Source organism: Papio anubis, chromosome 16 (assembly GCF_008728515.1).
Source record: "Papio anubis isolate 15944 chromosome 16, Panubis1.0, whole genome shotgun sequence".
NCBI lineage: Eukaryota > Metazoa > Chordata > Mammalia > Primates > Cercopithecidae > Papio > Papio anubis.
In genome coordinates this window covers 87,517,678-87,531,547 of record NC_044991.1, presented here as the reverse complement: position 1 = coordinate 87,531,547, position 13,870 = coordinate 87,517,678, and positions in this window count along the sequence as shown.

Below are 13,870 nucleotides of genomic sequence, written 5' to 3'. Positions count from 1 at the left end.
AGGAGGGGCAAGAATGGAAAGTTCTTTAGGAAGACAGGCAGGAGGCCTCTCTGGGGAGCTGACAGATGAAGGAGGTGCCAGAGCAGGAAGAGCCACTCTATCTGCACCCATCCTCAGAAGAGTGGGCCCCAGAAGGATGTCCTCAGCCCTCCCGAACCTAGAGGAAGAGCAGCCGGGTCTGCTGTGCTTGGTGAGCTCCCAGAACCTGTCTACCCAGATGACTGCCCAACCGGGGCTGCAACTACTTCCTGTCAATTCTTGCCCTTCCCCTTGCTCCTTAGGACCCTGGTCAAAGATGTGCAGGACCACGTGGTCAGTCAAGAAGGAGCTTCGCTAACCGTCTCCCCCATACGTTGAGTCATTGTTTTCCATTTGAGACAAATAACCACATGGTTTAGCCTTTTCCCAGGCAGCTTTCCATTCTAAAGAGGCGCCTGCATATTAGAGCCCATGATGCATGGCACGGAGGCTGCTTAGAGCTTCTTTATGGCCTCATCAGCAGTAGCTGGACGATTACAAAGACGTCTTCTCTGTTTTTAAAAACAATGATTTATTGAAGCTCTTCAACTCTTCCTTCCTGAGTATGTGTATTCCATGGACATGTTTTGCTATAATTAAATTCCTAGATTACTGTCAAGTCAATTGTTTTACCCGTCCAATCTGTAACAGCACATTTTATTGTCTCTTTTTATTTTTTAATTAAGATAGAAATAGATGTATTCTATGAAAGCCAGACACAAAATAAAACAGACTACTTCTCTAGTCAGTCAACTGTACTCACAGGGATGCTTCGGAGTCAGGAGTTAGGAACCCTAAGTGTGTTGTACCTAGTGTGGGAGCAGCCAGACATTCTGAATTCATTCGTCCTTCATTCGACAGGTATTTATTGAGCACCTACTATGTGCCAGAGGCTGGAAAGTTCACTGGGGATTTGGTGGTGAACAAGACAAAGTTTGCCCATATTTGCCTACATTCTTCTAGGAGAGACATGTAATAAACAAGTCACCATGATACAGTAAGATGTAATATTTTACGATGAAGAAAAGCAAACAGGGTGTAGGATAGAAAGTGATAAAGGATGAGGACCACTAAAATCAAGTTGACCACGGAAGGCCCTTCTGTGAAGATGACAATTGAAATGAGGCCAAAGTTAGGCTGACACAGCCATGCGAAATCCAGGAAAGAACACTGATAGTACAGGGAATAGAAAGTGCAAAGACCTTGAAATAGGAAAGAGCTTGGCAGGTATTAGGTGTGGGCAGAGGGTGGGAAGAACACGAGGAGAGGGTGTTGGAAAGCTGGAATGGAGTCGAATCTGCAGGACTGGAGGAAAGGAGTGCCTCCTAGGAGGAGACAGATGAGGAGGATGGGATGAGAGGATCCATAAGCAGCAGAGACCCCAGCTCTGGCTACATCTTAGGACACACCTGTATGGTACACCGGCCTTGCATCCCAGAGCTCCCGGCCAGTGATTCCTGCAGCCCAGGACAGCACCTGCAGCACAGCCCCTGTACCTCTCTGGTCTTACCGTGGCACACAGGCATCTTTGCCTGATGGCAATGGCCAGGGCAGCCTCCTCGATGCCTGGTGCTGCCTAAAACCCTGCAATTTCTGGGGGCCTGCAGATGGGGGGTAATTCCTCAAAACAAATGAGGTTGCATTTTCCTCTTGCCAGGAAGGATGAAGGCTCAGAGTTTTCATTCCTTAATATAAAGAAAATGAGGGCTTTCAGTATTCTGTGTGCATGTGAATATGAGGATGTTATTCAGCCCTGCTGTATTTGTAGCTTCAATACCTAGAATGGTTCCTGGCATATAGTAGGTACTCCATCAATGATGAATAAATGAAAGGCTGGCCTGGAAGGAAGATGTGGCCCTTTCCTGACCCTCGCCACCCATCCCAATATTACCTCACAGTCCAACGTTCCTTCCCAAATCCACTCTGCAACGAGGGCTCTCTCAGAGCCCAGCACAGCACCTGCCCTTCTCTGGGTCCCTGCAGAGATGGCAGGAGCATGGTCGGTGCCTGTCACGCTTCCCTCTGGACCCCTCCCTTCCCTGGGCCCTCTTGCCTCCTTGCTCCTCAGTCCTCTCTTGGAATTTAGCTGCAGTCTCTGTCCATGGTCCATGCCAGGTTCTCCCCTCTAAGTACTGCCAGGTTGTTCAGAGATTCAGTTTTGAATTAAGAGCTTCAGCCACTGTTGGGCCTGGACTCTTGAGTTCAGACTACATCCACTAAGGAGGCAGAATGAGAACCAGCGCCCTCTGGGCAACCTCTACACAACTCTCAGTCTTCATTCTGTATCTCTGGGTTCGCTGCTGGATGGGGTAGGGGGAAGGCAGTGACTTAAACCAAGGGCCTTGTGGTGATGCAGCTTCAGGGCAAAACATCTAAAGACAGAGAGATCTCGTGTACATCCTTCTCCCTGTGATGTGCACAGAATGTCTCTCCATCTCAGGCTTGATCACATAACTAGAAGATCTCCTTCTAGCTCCAACCTCCAGGAAGCAGGAGCAGGGAGATGAAGCTGTCCATTCTAGAAATGCAGACACTGTGGTGACCAACTACCCCAGTTTGCCTGGGACTGTGAGGTTTCCCAGGACACAGGACTCTCTGTGCTATAACTGACATTTTCTTTAGATACAGGGTCTCGCTCTGTCATCCAAGCTAGAGTGAAGCGGTGTGATCACAGCTCACTGCAGTCTCAACTTCATAGGCTCAAAGGGTCCTTCCACCTCAACCTCCCAAGCAACTAGAACTACAGGCATGCATCACCAAACCCAGCCTAGTCAGTCATCGTAATACATTTACCTATTGTGTGTGCGTGTTTGTGTATCTATCTGTACAAGCTAGTCATATTCTTAGGCAAATCTCCAGTGCTGCAGTGGAGGTGAGTCTGTAGTACAGGTGAGTCAATTCCGGCTGGCTGAAGCAGGCTGCTCTACGCTCCTTTTCTCATGGAGAAGAGGGGATGGACCCTAAGTGGTCCAAGACATAAAAGAACTGAAGCTTTTCACAAACCCACTGTCACAGAACTGCTCAAATGATTCCAGAGAAAACTGGAACCTGCAGAATGCCTTTCCATCGTGTCCTTGGACCAAATGCAAAGCACAGAGAGGTGTGTGCGTTTGTTTTATGTTTTTAAAAATGTATTTGGAGCTCAACCTAAGTGTTCATATTTTCATGCTGGGAGGCAGTGGGAAGCGTTTTTCTCCTTCAGTCAATTCTCATTTCCATGTAAGGCCTATGTTTGTTCTGGACGTGGCCACTTTCAAGGACCCAGCAGGCTTTTTTTGTCACAGCGAAGATACCTTCTTGCTTATCAACTTTTTCTTCTGTGTAGAAAGTTTCCTGGATTCCGAGCCATATTTTCTGACGGCACTCATCCTGCTCTTAGCATTGAAAGTCTCAGGTATCTCATAAGAGGGGGCCTTGTGGACACAAATGCTGACCCACCTGCATGAGTTGGGCTGAGAGGAGGAATTTATGTCATTTCTGGAAATACAGATGAACCTGGAAGACCTTATACTAAGTGGAATAAGCCAGGCACAAAAAGAAAAGACACTGCATGACCTCCCTTCTATGTGGGCCGGAAAACAATCAAACACCGAGGAGCAGAGAACAGAATCGTGGTGACCAGGGGCCGGAGCATTGGGGAATAGGAAGATGCTGGTCAAGGATGCAATGTTTCAGTGAGAGGCGAAAGGATGTTTCAGTGAGGTGAAAGGAGAAAATACACATTTGAAGTGATGGATATGTTAGCGAACTTCATTCAAGCATTCCACATGGCATACACATGTCATGATATCACTTTGTATCTCATAATATATATAATTATAAATATAATCTCATAAATACATACAATTATAATTTGCTAATATCCAATAAAAATAAATTAAGAAATAAAAAGATAGCTATGTGGTGTCCGGATCCTAAGGAAGTGAGGGCACACGTTGTGGCCAGACTGAGGTCCCGACACCTGCAGGCCCCAGCCTGAAGAGCCTTGGGGTTATCTGGGGAAGGAGCCCCAGGGCCCAGTGCTGACTGCAGCATCTCAATGCACAAGGAACCACCTGACATACAGGAGGTCAGCAGGATGCTCCACTGTTGCAGTCCTAAAGTAAAACAGATAGGGGTGGGGGCTGCAAGCCTGCAGCAGCAGAGGCCAGCCCTCCAGGGATTTTGACAAATCCATCACTCAAACAGCACTGAGGTGCTTGATCATAAAGGGGAGATTTATCACAATGGAGGGACATGAGTATTTATTACTTAGATGGATAAAGACAAGCCCAGAAAGAGTGAAAGCATCTTAATTTTGGCCTTGCCTGAGTGCAGAAGGTCAGGTCTCCCCAGGGAGGCTTTAGCCGGATGGCTTGTTTGAATTTCCACAAAACTGCACTTTTTACATTGGAAAGCAATGGGTGAAAATAGACAAAGGGGTGGGTTTAGAAAGTTCTAGCAAGGCGTGGTGGTTCAAGCCTGTAATCCCAACACCTTGGGAGACCGAGGCAGGCAGATCACGAGTTCAGGAGTTTGAGAGTTTGAGACTAGCCTGGACAATACAGTGAAACCCCATCTCTACCAAAAATAAAAAATAAATAAAAAATAAAATTAAAAAAAAAAATTAGCCAGGCACAGTGGCACGTGTCTGTAATCCCAGCCACTCCAGAGGCTGAGGCAGAATAATTGCTTAAAGCCGGGAGGCGGATGTTGCAGTGAGCCAAGATCACACCACTGCACTCCAGCCTGGGTGACAGAGCAAGACTCTGTCTTGAAAAAAAAAAAAAAGAAGGAAAGAAAGAAAGAAAGAAAGTTCTTGTCACCTATATACATAGTGACTGATCAGGAAAGGAAAGGGAGGAAGAGGGTTTGTTTTCTATTGAGGTACCCTGTGCCAGGCCTCAGCTGTGTCACTGCAACAAGGCAGCTCTGAAACCCCTGCTGGAGGCCAGGACTCCACACTGGCAGTCCCTGGGCCCCCACTCAGCTCTCTTGGCCCCACTGTCCTTATGTGTAGAATGGGAAAAGAAATTCTAGTACTTAAAGTGGTCATTGTACAAAGTAAAAGAGACAGTTTAAGTAAAGTGCCTGCTACATTGTAAACATACAATAAATGCTAGTTATTATTTTCACTCCTTTGATCTACCAATATTTTTTTACTTGATGGATATATTTCCTTCCAACACAATACTTATCTTGTCTATATTTTTACACTCTTGGTTTATTTACAGAAGTGTTTCTTATAATCAGAAAAGAGGCATGCAGTATTCTTAAGTTTATCTCTCCTCCTTCTTAGGGCTTCTTGGAAACAGAGTTGCACTGAGACCTGAACAGGAACGTTTTACCTTCACAAGCACATGGGTGACCACCTCCCTGGACCCACCGTGGACTAAGGCTAGCTGGGTCACGGCACAGCAGAGGGTGTGGCTGAAGCAGGGAAGATGAGCTAAGGCAAAATGTTTCATTACTATTAGAGATACAGCGAAAGAATCCACAATTTATAAATAGAAAAGAAATATGGTTGGGAGGCCGAGGCGGGCAGATCACGAGGTCAGGAGATCGAGACCATCGTGGCTAACAGAGTGAAACCCCGTCTCTACTAAAAATACAAAAAAATTAGCTAGGCGTGGTGGCACATGCCTGTAGTCCCAGCTACTTGGGAGGCTGAGGCAAGAGAATGGTGTGAACCCAGGAGGTGGAGCTTGCAGTGAGCCGACCGAGATCGCGCCACTGCACTCCAGCCTGGGCGACAAAGCAAGACTCCGTCTTGAAAAAATAAAAAATAAAAAATAAATAAATATAAGAAATATGGGTTAGCTGGCAGGTATACCTTATTGTGTACTGTCTTGATTAGTTTCTGGAAACCTCTTCAGATGTTTTGTGTTCTTTTAATTGTAAGGTGTCACTCCAAAGTACTCAGGTCTTATTTTCTCCTTCCCTGCCACATATCTTTCTAGGCGATTTCTCTGACATAGGTCTCTGTAGACAATGCAAACTCTTCAATGTTTCTACCCCCCCAAAGTCTTCAAAGGCCACCATTTCTTCTTCTTTTTTTTCTTTTCATGACTTGTACCCTTCAGCATGCTGAGCTTTTGATGTCAGGTATCAATTTTTTAACTTTTAATTTTGTCTCCACAAAGTAATGTAAAGAGAAATATGAAGGTTAAAATAATACTTCTCATAAGCATACAGCTACAGATTTCATGGCTAAAAATGGAAAATTAATAGTACCTTTCTCTTTTAACTCTTAATGTGATAACCACTTCTTGATTTCTGCCTTTCACTGAGGTCTGTTGGGAAGAGGGTTTGGCTGCCGTTGTACAGATTCAGGTTCCAGGACAGGAGTCCTTCTTACCTGGGACATAATAGTGCTAAATAGAAAACACCCCTTTTTAATGCAATGCTTATTTATTTATTTACTTACTGAGACCGGGTCTCACTCTGTCACCCAGGCTGGAAGCACAGTCGCACCATCATGGTTCACTGCAGCCTCAACCTCCTGGGCTCAAGCCTCCCAAGTAGCCTGGACTACAGCACACACCAACATGCCTGGCTAACTTTTTGTATTTTTTGTAGATACAGGGTTTTGCCATGTTGCCCGGCCTGGTTTTGAATTCCTGAGTTCAAGCCATCTTCCCACCTCAGCCTCCCAAAGTGCTGGGATTACAGGTGTGAGCCACCGTGCCTGACCAATGCTTTTGGATGAACGTCTAATATCTCTGTTTTTCATCTGTTAAAGATTTCAAATGATCGGTGGGACCTCCTAGTGCCATCAGGGAGAGGTTAGAGAGGTGGGTAAGGAATTTACCCTGGCTGGTTTTTTTTGCAGCTTGTCCATCAAAGGTTCTCAGATTGGAAAATGAAGGGGCCAGAGGAGAGCCTCCCTGCTCTTGCCTGTGAATAGCCATGTCTTTCTAGAGGTCTTGGGATTCCATGTAGGAACAGGCTCTGGGACCACAGAGGATGGAGAGGAGAGAGGGGAGGGGTTGAGGAGAAAGATAGGAAATGCAAGTGCCAAGGTAGAAGGGCCCCAGGGCTTTTCAGAGCAGAGGTGCTTTGATTGTCAGGCATCTAGGTCTCATATGGGAAAGCTCTCCAACCCTCTGCATTGTCAGTAAAGCCTATGACACACACAGATGTTTTGTGAGCAAGTGTGTATGTGTGTGTGTGAATCAGACGAAAAGAGCCCGATATCACATTTAAGTCAGAAGAGAGAGACAAGAGGAAGTGAGATTGGAAAAGAGAAACCCAGCCCTGAAGTGGACTGTAAGGAAGTAAATTTCCAGGGTGCACAGAAATTTCAGAGCTGATGAGAGCTAGGGGGCTTGAGGCAACGTCTGGGGTGCACTCAAACAACCTTGGAAAATGCTGGGACAAAAGTGACCAGTGAGTAAAAGGCAGAACTGGGCTCTTAGCCCATATCTGTGGGATTTGGGATATGAATATCAAAATAATAATCATGATAATGACCATCATTAATATGGTCAAGCCTGGACTTGTAATCTTCAGAACAGCTCTATGACATGACCCTAAGATGACTCTCACTTCACACAGGAACACAAATACTCTTGAGAGTTTAAGAAACCTGCGCAAACCATGCAGTGAATAAAAGCCTGAGCTGGGGTTCAAATCTGGATCTATCTGACCCCAGAGTTCTTGAGTTCTTGCTCTTTTTTTTTTTTTTTTTTTTTTTTTTTGTATTTGAAACAAGGTCTTGGTCTGTCACCCATGCTGGAGTGCAGCGGTGCGATCGGAGCTCACTGCACCCTCAACCTCCTGGACTCAAATGATCCTCCTGCCTCAGCCTCCCGAGTAGCTGGGAACTACAGGCACACACCACCATGTCCAGCTACTTTTTTTTTTTTTTTTTTTTTCATAGAGATAAGGTCTCTCTATGTTGCTCAGGCTGGTCTCAAACTCCTGCCCTCAAGTGATCCTCCAGCCTCAGCTTCCCAAAGTGCTGAAATTGCATACATGAGCCACTACGTCCAGCTTCTTGCTTCTTCTTAACCTCTTGCTTTACCTGAATGCAGATTAAAAGCTCTGTCTTGGGTTAAGTGGATGAGGAGAAGTGAAAAGTCTCCTGTATACCTGTTAACATTGTGCATTTTATTAATACTGTCTAATGGGCAGGTTGGCTGCCACCATCTGATGTTAAATAAATAAGTACAAACAGCATCCTGATATAAATATCATCTGCCAGCTTTGACAGTTGCTCTGAAATTGCTCTCAAAGTGCTTGGAGATGGTAGAAGACACAAGAAAATCAGCAGAAAGCTTTCCGGATTGAGCCTTTGATCTCAGCAGGGCTCAGATCAAGGTCCACTGCGCGTACAACGCCTTGGTTTAACCAGCGCCTGAAGGATTAACACAGAACAAAAGCTCAAAGCACACTACCTGCGTCATTTCTAAATGAACACATTTGCTGCTGTCTCTGTATGTTGCAGGGTTTATGCTGAGGTTCATTACTTCTCCCCCTTACTATAGAGGGAATATTTAACTATGCATTTTTCAGCACAGGCTATTTCTCCTCTTGCATAATAATTCAGTAGAAAAGCAGGGGAAGAGGAAAAAAAATGAGAAAAAAAACCTGTTTAGTTTTTATGTTTTGTTTTGAATAGACTTTTAAGAATTAGCAAATTTAGCAGCCGGACCTAGAGGAGAAGGTGGGCCCTTTCGAGTCAGAAGGCCCGCATTTGCAGTTCAGCATTAAGGTAACCCCGAGCGTATCTTCCTCCAGTCCCAGTTTCCTGATCTCTGGATTTCCAGCCCAGCACTCTTGTTGCCACAACTTACTGCACAGATCTCTGCATCACTATGGGAGCAGACACTTAGCGAGCAGGACCACGTCCTTGTGATTAGAAACTAATCACGCAGAACCAACACCAGCGCAAGAGGTTTCCAAGGGCAGAGGCCTCTGTGGGCTGGTAGAGACACCTGTGAGGGCAGGAGCTCCAGACAGGCTTTCTTAGCAGGTCCTCTGCCCCACTCACAAATCTGTGTCCCTTGCAGCCTTGTACCTTCCCAACCGAAGGAACTGCCATCCTCAATGACTCAAACCAAATATTGGGAGACTGGTCAAAGCATGGGCCTCAGGTTTCTCCTCCCAGCCAGCAGGGGGAAGCAGCTGGACTGTACCTGAGGCCTCCCACCTCGGCCATGGCCTCACACTGGCGGCTAGGGATCAGCCCGTGGTGGGAGTATCTATACCACGGAAATCGGCAAACCCTAACACTAAGGACTGTGTTTATTCCAGAGAGCTGGCTTAGCAGCACACCACTGATGTACCCCCAATTGCTTTACCTCTCTCCATCCCCACTGAGACAGGAATAATACAGGGTGGTCAGGTGGTCACCAGAAACTAGAAATTTCCAGGCAGCAGTGTTGCATGATTAGCAAAAGGAAAGAGCTGAAGTAGGTGCAGAAGAGAGGGGCCAATGAGACCCTGAACAACAGGATGTGGGCCACGCTGGCTAAGACAACTGGACCCAACGTGGCACTGGATTTGATCTAGGTTTCACCTAGGACCTCGTTATATGCTCATTAACATTCTAAGTCACACGCCCAGGACAGCTCTGGGAACACACACATTTGGTGTAAAAATGGGTAGCACCACAGTTTTGAGAAACCTTTACATTTTTCTAGGAATTTTCATGAATATTCCACCCCTCAGTTAGAGAAACCCATAAAGATAGAAGTCCCAAGTTGCCTTGGGTGTGACTCTCTCGGGTATTCCTGCACTCCCATCTTGAGTGCAAGCTTTTCTCTTCGCGATAAATCTCTGTAGTTTTTTCCAACTCACCCTTGAATTCCTTCGTATGACAGCATCAACAGTCTAGACACCGGCTGGGGTCAAGGTCTCACTGGCATTTGGAGACCTCCCCTAGCCCACTGGTATCACCACCGCAACCACCTGAGTGCAGGCTACCATCAGCCCTTACCGGGATAACTACACTAGTTAGCTTCCCCCACTCTTGCCCCTTCTAGCTCGCTCCGCTACAGCTGAAGAGGAGTCTTAAACCTCAAATGGGCCATATGTCACATCCATGCTTAGCTTCTTATCAAACTTAGAAGAAAATCCCAAACCCCTACCCGTCCTGCAGGACTTTGCACGATTAGGTTCTGTTTACCTCTTCCCCTTCTCCCCTTGGATCCCTGGGCAGGACTCTGCATGATTCGGTTCTGTTCACCTCTTCCCCTTCTCCCCTCGGATTCCTGGGAACAACTGCACTGGCCTCTACTCCGTACTGGACCATCCCAGTTCCTCCCGACCTCAGGACCTTTGTCCTCATCCTCTCTCTGCTTCATGGCTTAAATACTCCCTCCTCACGGAGATCTTTCTGGACTAGCATTTTCAGTAAATGACCACCCATGTCAGCGCAAGTTCATCTCCATTAGTAATGATTTGGGCTTATTTATAGCCCTTGTGCATTTTATAACTCTACTTGTTCATTATTGGCTTATAGTGTGTTCTCTCCCAACAAACTGTAATCTCCCAGAGGACAGAATCCGTCTGTCTTGTTCACTCAGGTGTCACCAATGTCTGGTACCTAATATGCTCTCAATTGGTATTTGTTAAATAAATCAGGGGATAAATAAGCATATTTGTTTTCAGAGCAGATTTGAGAGAATAAGAGCTCTGAACTTGGGGCCCAAAGTGAGGCTTCAGGAAAGGTAGAACCCCTCTGAAATCATGTGGAAAATATTTTATGTCTGTGGATCTTTCCTTCTCAGTCCTTTCAAACTGTTGTGCTCCAAAATCAGCCACCTAGAGTGAAAACTGTGTGGGCGCTCGTGTTGTTTGGACAGCAGTTACATTGGAATCAGCCTCCACATTGCACTTCACTGCCTGGTTGATGCTCTACTCAGTCGTGGGCACAGCAATAATCAACAACGCTCCATCGAAGACCCTTCACCATTGTTTTCATAACTGTTCTTTGTAAGGCAGTGAGTTCTTTAGTCCTGGCCAGATGTCTCCTGGCACCTACAACTCTGAAGACGGTGTGCAGAGGCCCACAGGACAAATGTGCTTCTGAATAAACAGTTCAGGGTATGCACATGCCCTGAGGATGTGGCCTCCTATTGTATTCAGCAGAGCCAGAGAGATCTGAAGCTATTCAGGCTCTTCAGGCCTGTGGCCATCCAGGTCTCATGGGATGTGGGATGGGGATCCTGATGGCCCCGGGGATGACTTAGAGTCCAAGAGAACACTGCATAGAGAAGCAGCTGCGGGCTGGTCCCCTTCATGGACTGCTCTGCCTCTTGGATCAATATTAATGTCCACATTGATTGCAATTGCTTCCCTGACTGAAATCAGCAGTTCCAGAAGATGTGGTAAACATTCCCAAATGAAGAAGAGGAACCAATCTGTGCAGAGGAGCACACACACACACACACACACACACAAAAGGTTTTCTCTGAAATCATAAAATGTTTATTACAATAGCAGATAATGGAGTAGCATTATCTTCAGAACACAAAGGTACCAATTAAATCTGTTGGACAAAATGTCCCCCACCGCTAGGGACACACACAGAAGCTCAGAGCCAAATCTCCTCTGTTGTTTTGATTTCCTACCTCTGTGATTACAGAAACTGCAAAGTCTTGACTGGGGGTGGCAGAGAGACCTCATCTATTAAAAAGTACTTTTTAAAAAATCAGAAAAATAGAGAACAGAACCCAGGAGGGATTAATTATAATGCATCTCCAGACATGGGTGGAAGAGCAGAGTGCATTTTGCCAAACCAACAGAGCTCCCGACCTGTAGACCTCTGAGGTCCGGCTATGATTCCCTATGAAGAGGCAAAATTGAGATGCTTTTCTAGAAAACATCATGCCACATCACAGGGGAGTTCTTCCCAGCAGAAAATAGATGTTCACAATAATTGATTTTAATTGTAATATTTCCTTGTGTAAACTGGATATTCTGAGACTGAGTCGCATATTTTTGAATATTTGATGGGTATGAAGGGAGACATGCTGCTATTTTTAAGCTTGCAAAAATTTTTGAGTCCATCCTTAGGAGGAATATCAGTCCTTTATTTCAGAAAAAAAATTAACCGAAAAAAAAATCACAAAGCACTTCAATGAGCCTTTTGATTTTGCAGAGAGGAATCCCAAACCCTGCTGAGGAATGGAGAGATTCTGATCAGTGAGAAGTGAAATCATGCTGCACGATCATCTGAAGGGCTGTCAGCACTGTGGACAGAATTCACCTGGAGTTAGTGGTGTGTCTCAGGAGCTGGGCTTAGTATTTGAGTTTGTGTGTATTGGGCTGGCGTGGAGAGGTCTTTCTGTTGGTTCCCAAAGATTTAAGGTGGTCAGACCCATAGTAGGAGTTTGGGTTCAAGATGCTTCTGTTGATGGCAGGTGGGAGGTGGGATGCAGTCCTGGAGGGCTGGGGTAGAAACCTGGTGTCCAGTTGAGGGTTTAGGAGAAGCACTCCTCGTGGAGACCGACTCCTGTGATGGAACTTGGCTTAAAATCATAGCCTTCCTTCAGCTCCTTCCTGTCCCTCCCACCTTTCCATGAAGTTGTGATAAATACCAAAATAGCATGATTTTAATCCTATTTTGATAAACTAGGAGAGGCATTTAATCCACATGTAGGATAAATAAATACAAAGATGCTGCACACCTACTAGTGTACCCAACATCCAGAACACTGATGACATCAAATGCTGGCAAGGAAGTGGAGCAACAGGAACACCCATTCACCGCTGGTGGGAATGCAAAAGAGTTCAGCTGCTTTGGAACACATTTTTGTGATTTCTTACAAAGCTAAACATACAATAGTTTCCTTGGTCCACAGTTTCACTTACTGCTGTTTCAGTCAACCACGGTGTGAAAATAATAAATGGAAAATTCTCCAAATAAACAATTCATAAGTTTTAAATTGCACCCCATTCTTCATAGCATGATGAAATCTCTGGCTGTCCTGCTGTGTTCCCCCTGGCATGTGAACCATCCCTTGTCCGTGGTCTCCATACCGCCTATGCTACTTGCCCCTCAGCTACTTAGTGGCTGTCTCGAGTCAGATTGACAGTCACAGCCTCACAGTGCTTGTGTTCAAATAACCCTTATTTTACTTAATAGTAGGTCCAAAGGGCAACATTATTGATGCTGGCAATTCAGATATGCCAAAGAGAAGCCATAAAGTGCTTTAAGTGAAAACATGAAAGCTCTAGACTTCATAAGGAAAGAAAAAATATAGTATGCTGAGGTTGCTAAGATCTACGGTAGAAAACGAATCTTCTATCCATGAAATTGTGAAAAAGGAAAAAGAAATTCATGCAGTTTCAGTCATCTCCTGTGAGTCTTGGGACATGTCTCCCTGGGATAAGGGGCTACTGTAGTCTTACCATAAAACGCAGCAACCTCAATCTTTGGTAATGACCTAAACGAGATAAAAATGTAGGACTACGCAAAAACCTACATATGGATGTTTATAACATCTTCATTCATTATTGACAGAACTCGGAAGCAACTGTGATGTTCTTCAGTTGGTGAATGGATAAACCAACAGTGGTGCATTCAGACAATGGAGTTAGTGTTTGGAAGAAACTTCTTTTTTTTTTTTTTTTTTTTTGAGATGGAGTCTTACTCTGTCACCCAGGCTGGAGTGCAGTGGTGTGATCTCAGCTTACTGCAACCTCCGTCTCCCAGGTTCAAGCGATTCTCCTGCCTCAGTCTCCCAAGTAGCTGGGACTACAGGCATGTGCCACCATGCCTTACTAACTTTTGTGTTTTTAGTAGAGGTGGGGTTTCACCATGTTGGCCAGGTTGGTTCTGAACTCCTAACCTCAGGTGATCTGTCCGTCTCAGCCTCCCAAAGTGCTGGGATTACAGGCTTGAGCCACTGCACCCAGCCTT